General features: G+C 42.1%; 1 long non-coding RNA gene across 1 annotated transcript; it reads left to right on the top strand.

The window, feature by feature from the left end:
* The first annotated feature begins 639 nt into the window (after nt 1-639).
* LOC146577347 (uncharacterized) lies at nt 640-928 on the top strand. The gene is made up of 2 exons (XR_014891651.1): nt 640-753; nt 857-928. It is a non-coding gene; the product is annotated as an uncharacterized LOC146577347 (long non-coding RNA).
* The last annotated feature ends 5230 nt before the right edge of the window (nt 929-6158 follow it).

The raw sequence follows: 6158 nt of genomic DNA, 5'->3' as shown, positions 1-6158 counted from the left end.
AAAGACAAAGAGGAAGAAGGGGATTCGTTTTCAAGTCTTGTTTCTTTCAAAATAAAAGCTGAAATGTTTTGGAAGCATGATAATATTTCAGCCAGGATGCCGTCTCCAAGGAGACCTGCACCTCAGCGCTGAGCTCCACATCACGCCCTGTGAAAGCACAGATATAAATCTGCTGCAGTGAGAAGAACTTTACCCAACACAAGTGTAGAAGTAGACATTTGACTTTACCTACAACCTGTTAACAACAAAGCTTTCATTGCATCTGTTGTTGATGTCATGTAGGACTAATCATACTTCACATCAGCCATGCACACGTCAGAGGATCTCCAGGCTTTCAGTAATGAAGCCAAGCAGATGATGTGAACATAGCAATAGTAAAACATGCATCATAATCAGCTGTATGTGTCGACTATGTGGCACCTCAGTCTTGTTGGCATGAAGAAAAGTTGTGTAACATGTAGCATAAGGGCTGCAAAGACATCATGTAGACAGCAGTCGTCTGTTAGTCGTAACGTATCTCCTGTTAAAGAGTTAAATGTGCGTTCTCCATCTCTGTCCTCTCACAGCTCGCCGTATACCAACTCCAGCTGTCGTAACCATGGCTGTGCCCATCAACACGCTGAAGCTGAGACACCACCCGTCACTATGGCGACTCCAATAGGGTTACCTGTCAGCTGTGGACGCATGAAAGGAAAACAGCAGAAACACAGACATGTTTACTGGAACATTTCCTATTGACAGCTTTATGGAAAAGTGGGTTTAAACACTTTTCTATGTTTTATTTTGTTTATTTATGGATTTATTGTGAAAGGAATTTCAAAGGTTTAATTTGACCTTTCCCCTGTTTTTCATACAGACTGGAGACGAATGGATGGTGCTTTCTTTGTTTGTCTAAAGATAATGAATAAAACTCTACAGACATCTTAAACCACCCTCCTTTCTATATATTTTGTTATATAAATGGAAAGTATATAAGACACAAACTGAGCTTATATGATACTAAGGACCCTGGAGGTCAGTCCACCTTTATAATTCAGCACAGCCTGGAGTCTCTTAGTCAAGCTTGTTTGTGTTTTCTGTGAGGAAGTTTTCAGCAGCAGCTCTTTTCTTGGATGTTGGTTCCCTTTGTTTCCATCCTCTGTTAAGATGTTTCAGTAATGTTGAGGTCTGGGGAGGCCAATCCATGGCTGACGTCCTGTGATGCTGCATTAGCAGTTTGTTCATAGTGAAAAATGAAGCCACTGCCAATCAGACATTTGCACAGTGGATCAACTTCTGATGGTACTGTCCTGAATTCCACACCTATAATATGTTTGCACATCCTGATGAATATGTGCAGCTGATTTTCAGTCCAGTTCCTGTGTGACAGACGCCAGTCTTTCTGCCTGTGTCCTTCCTTAACAATAGAGCCATCCTTCCACTGAGACTGTTTCTGATGAGGCTTCACTGAGCAGTAGATGGATCCCTCAGCTCATCTAATCGTCCTATTTCTAACACATGACTGTCAGAAACTGTTAATCTGCTGCAGCTCTTTAACTCCTCCACTTCTTTTTTTGTAATCTCTTAGTTTCCTCATCTTTTAAGGTGGCACTGCACACCAGATCCAAAGTCAACATGCTGTTATATAATGGAGTTGAACCTGTAATGGAGTTTGATTTAAACCAATCAGCAATTAAGTGAATGATGATGAGCAAAGATGGTGGAGGTGGTGGATGAAGACCCGGACAGCTGTGGTTGGCTCCTCGTATAGAGCAGAGTGAGGTTGTGTTTGCACATTATTATAAAACCATGTTCACCATATATTTTAGCTGCAGACAATAACATGATTTCTTTGCTGTGGTGATTTTATTCCACTTTGGTAAAATGGAAAACCATCATTTCTTGCTGTAATTCACACATTATTCCAAGAGCCTCAACACGAGCATTGTAGTCCGACCATATATAGACAAATCAATAGTTGTGTTTGTAACAGCTCATGAACATGAATCGTTCCACATTACTTTAAAATCATTGTAAACTAAACTGGAATAAATGAGTGTTTATATATAGTTTTGTCTCAGCTGTTCATACACAGTGTTTCAGTTCTTATCAGAGTCCCACCGTCTCACTGTGGTGAACCTTTAGCTCTGTTGTAAGCGTGTTGTTAGACCAGGTTTCCCTCATTTAAAAATAATCTCTCATTAGAAATGGACATGATGTCTAAGACATAGAAATGCTTATTATGGGTTCACTTGATGTCACTGAAAAGATGCACATGGGTAACGTGCAGGCCATCCAGCTCCGAGGTTTATCTCCTCACCTCGAGTCTGCGACACTCTCTCCGTGTCCTCTCAGATAAGGGCGCGCACATTTCTGCACGATCTTCTAAATTACAAAGAGCGATTCACAAAACAGAAGCTCACAAAACACTCATCACAAACCAAAAATGGCTCCACTGAGCGTCAAACTGTCACCAGAATTACTGATAATCTAAAGACTCACAGAACTCATTTTGTCTCATTGTGTCTTAGTTTGAGACATAAGTGCATGATCATAATACTGTGTAGTTAGATGAGACAGAGCTGATGCTTGCTCTTAATTATCCTCTTCATGTTTCCCGAGCCTCAGCAGTGGAAGCTACCATGGATAGAAAGACTATGACTCATCTTAAATCTCAAATCTTTGTCTCCAAAGAGCTGCTGATGTGTCCGATATGATCCACAAGCTTAAACTAGGATTATAAGTGTGTGCAGTGATGTGTGTGAAACCTCTGAGGACTCACACGTATGTGCTTCAGCCCACACACACATATGAAGCACTGCGACCTCACACAGAAGTGTTTTACACATCCAACCTGAATCCTGATCATTTCTACAGTTTATTAAGTTCAGCTTCACCTGAACATCAGTGATGAAGCTGCTCTGACTCCATCACAGCTCACAGCTGTTGGAATGAGTCAAACAATGAAGAAGGTTCAGAAACAGCTGATGATTTTACAGAAACATGATGCAAACATGAAAATGGACACATGATTTTTTATTAACAGACACCGTTTATGTTTCACTGTGCATGACGTCATCAACACTGACACCAGGGGGCGCTCATCACCAGCCTGAGGAAGTGTGATAATGGGGGGAGACGCAGTGTTGTGTGTACTACAGTCGGACAGAAGGAAAAACTTCCTCCTGAAAACATTTTCATCCTTCCCAAAAGTGTTTGAGTCAAATGTTACAAATATATAAATACAATAAAACACAGGGTCTTACATAAAATTAGTGATGCAGTTGTGCACTGAGCACCTTTCCAATGTTCCTTCCTCAGATGAGTCCAGCTGCTGAACACATTAACATCAGTATGTAAATGTAGCTGAGAACCAACCTGAGCACTGCTGGGAAAATACAAAGGCAACCATCAAAGTGCTGTATTATCTTATTTATTCTGAATGTTGACTTAGATCCACACCACGATTTATGAAACTATAGAACTAAAATAACAACAATCGTCTGCTTCTTTAAAATTTCTTTCATTACATCAAACCAGTGAAAACTGAAAAAAACAAAGAGCTGTTAGCATGTTCAGACCAACTTTGAGACAGAGACTGTAAAGTTCTGCACTTTAAATCCTGCCTGTGTTCCTGCAAATGATTCACACTGAAAGTATCTTAGTTTAGTATTGAGTGAGCCACAAAGCAGCCTGATAGCTTTAAAACAGTAAAAGTAAATGAAATTGACAGTTTCAGTGTAGCTGGATCTATTATTGGGGGGTCATGAACCCCGTAACCCCGCCTGGTCCTGAGGTCAAATCCACCATCTTTGTTTCAGTGCTTCATGTTCTCTCGTGTCTGTGTGCGTCCTCTCCGGTACTCCGGCTTCCTCCCACAGTCCAAACACATGCAGTTAGTGGGGTCAGGTTAGCTGTGAGTGGTTGTGTCTCTGTGTTATTCCACCTTAATCAATGACTTCCTGTTAGCATGAAGTGCTTCTGTAGGACTGATGTCATTTTCATGGTTGGATCATTTAAATGAAGCTGGACTCAGATGCAGTAAATAAGCTGATTGATCATTAATGAATAAAGCTGGTCAAACACATCACGTGGACACGTGATTGTGTGTTGTAGTATTGATCCCAATGCTGGTATCAGTCCTGGATCAATAACACTGGATGGATGCGTTCAGCATGGAGCCCTGAGCTGTGTTACAGACAAACATGGAAACTGACAGGTCTGTGTCATTCACAGTCTGTAACACTTCTAAACAACAGAGGCTGACCCAAGTGCCTCAGAGCCAGGCACGCTCACATCACAGCTCTCTAAATAAGCCAGTTTCAAAATAAGAGCTGAAAGCTGTGTTTGCTTGTGTTAGCTCATTATTGTGGAGACTAACATTCAGTGATCATGTGTTCAGACTCATAATGATTACTCTCAGAAATCCTGATCTTTGTATTTACTGTGTGTTGGATCAATAACTGAGATTCATGGTATCACACAGCTGTGCTGCTGCTGATGTCAGCACATCTGGAACAATACGAGGTATCTGCTACCAGACTGAGCAGGACGTGAGACCTGTGGACTGTTTAAAGCTGTCCCTCCACAGCTCACTCAGACCTGATCCACACCTCAGTGATATTCTCTGACTTCCTCAGTAGAGACAGAAACCATTCAGATCTGGGACCATCAGCTGACTGATGATGTCACACAGACTGTGTTTTTCAGGAACAGTGATTCTGATGTGAGCCTGCTAGCTGACAGCAGACCTGATGAAAGCACATGTTCACATCTGTGAGGACAGACTGGACTCTTTGACTGCACCTTGGTTCTCCTCAGAGGTCTGTACAGGAGCATGTCCACCCCCACTGAAGATCTCAGTCACTGTGAAACATAGAAAGCTGCTTGTGTGGCCTCTGCCTCACGTGTAGATACAGCTACAGGTTTCTCTGTCAGTCAGACTGAAACAGTGTCCTGATGCTGCATCATTCAGCTCTGTGCCCCAGTCAGCATCACTGGGAGCTACCAGTGTTTCTGCCCTTTTCCTATAACACTACACTCAGCACAGGCTCAGCTGGTATCCAGTGTTGGACTTTGGCTTCAGCTGCTGTGATAGATCCTCTAACATAGATCAGCTCTGCTACATGTGTTAGATAAGTGCAGCTGCTGTCATGTCCTGATGTTTCTCTGGCTCAGCAGCTTCTCCATCAGAGGTTCACATGGAGCTGATCCAGTATCTCCAGTAACTGTGTTCTGTGCCTCACTGGTTCATCCTTCTGTCTGTGTGACGTCAGTCAGATGTTGAAATTAAACTCTGTAATCTTCACTGTGTCACAGAGTTCAGTGAGTCCTGTTATTCACAGTATCAATCAGATCATCAGAGAACAGCTGATCAGCAATCAGTGGTGCCAACAGCGCCTCCTGTGGTGAGAGGATGCAATAATGCAATGTAGCATTTTTCCACTCAACACTTGCAGTCATGGAAACTGTCTGTTGGATCTGTGTGACGTTGCTTTCTTGGTTAGAGTTCCTCACAAATGTCCAGATGATTCTTCTAATGAGGCGTCGACCATGTTTGCAGCTCTTTGGAAGAAAACGTCGCCCTTTGCCATCCTTACTTTTCTTTGACTTCTTCAAATGCAGCTGAACTCCAGCTGGTATTTTCTTGGACTTTGCAGCTGTTTCTGGTCATCAGTTCATTCCTGCAAACCTCTGAAGCTGAACAACAATGATGCTGCATTGCTGGCTGATCCCAAAAGGTTGATTCTGTTCATCTGGACGTTTTCAGAAACGTTTGCTCACTGATCAGGTGACTTCTTCAGTCTCAGCTGACTGCAGCTTTACAACCTTACAAACAGCACATTTGCACAATGACTGAAAACAGCAGCACCTGATATATATGATACTAATATAATACATATACATATATAATCCATACTAATGATGAAGGAACTGAGCTCACAGTCCATTGTTCATTCAGTGAACTACTCAGTTTATTTTGGGCCTCAGAAATGCTCACTCTGTTTGTACATCACTGTCAGCAATAGACTCATTCTGCTGTGTGGACAGGAACACATGTGACATCACTTCCTGTTTGTTTGTGACTGAAGAGGAAGAAGTTTACAAGGAATCATTTAGAAGAGTTTCAAACATCAACTGATTGAATCCATGAATCTGAAAACGTGTTTGTGAGTGAA

The sequence above is a fragment of the Mchenga conophoros genome, linkage group LG3, assembly GCF_057382185.1.
Source record: "Mchenga conophoros isolate Kocher_MC1m ecotype Shallow Benthic linkage group LG3, M_conophoros_male_GT1.1, whole genome shotgun sequence".
NCBI classification, from domain to species: Eukaryota; Metazoa; Chordata; class Actinopteri; order Cichliformes; family Cichlidae; genus Mchenga; species Mchenga conophoros.
This window is presented reverse-complemented; position numbering and strand designations above follow the sequence as displayed.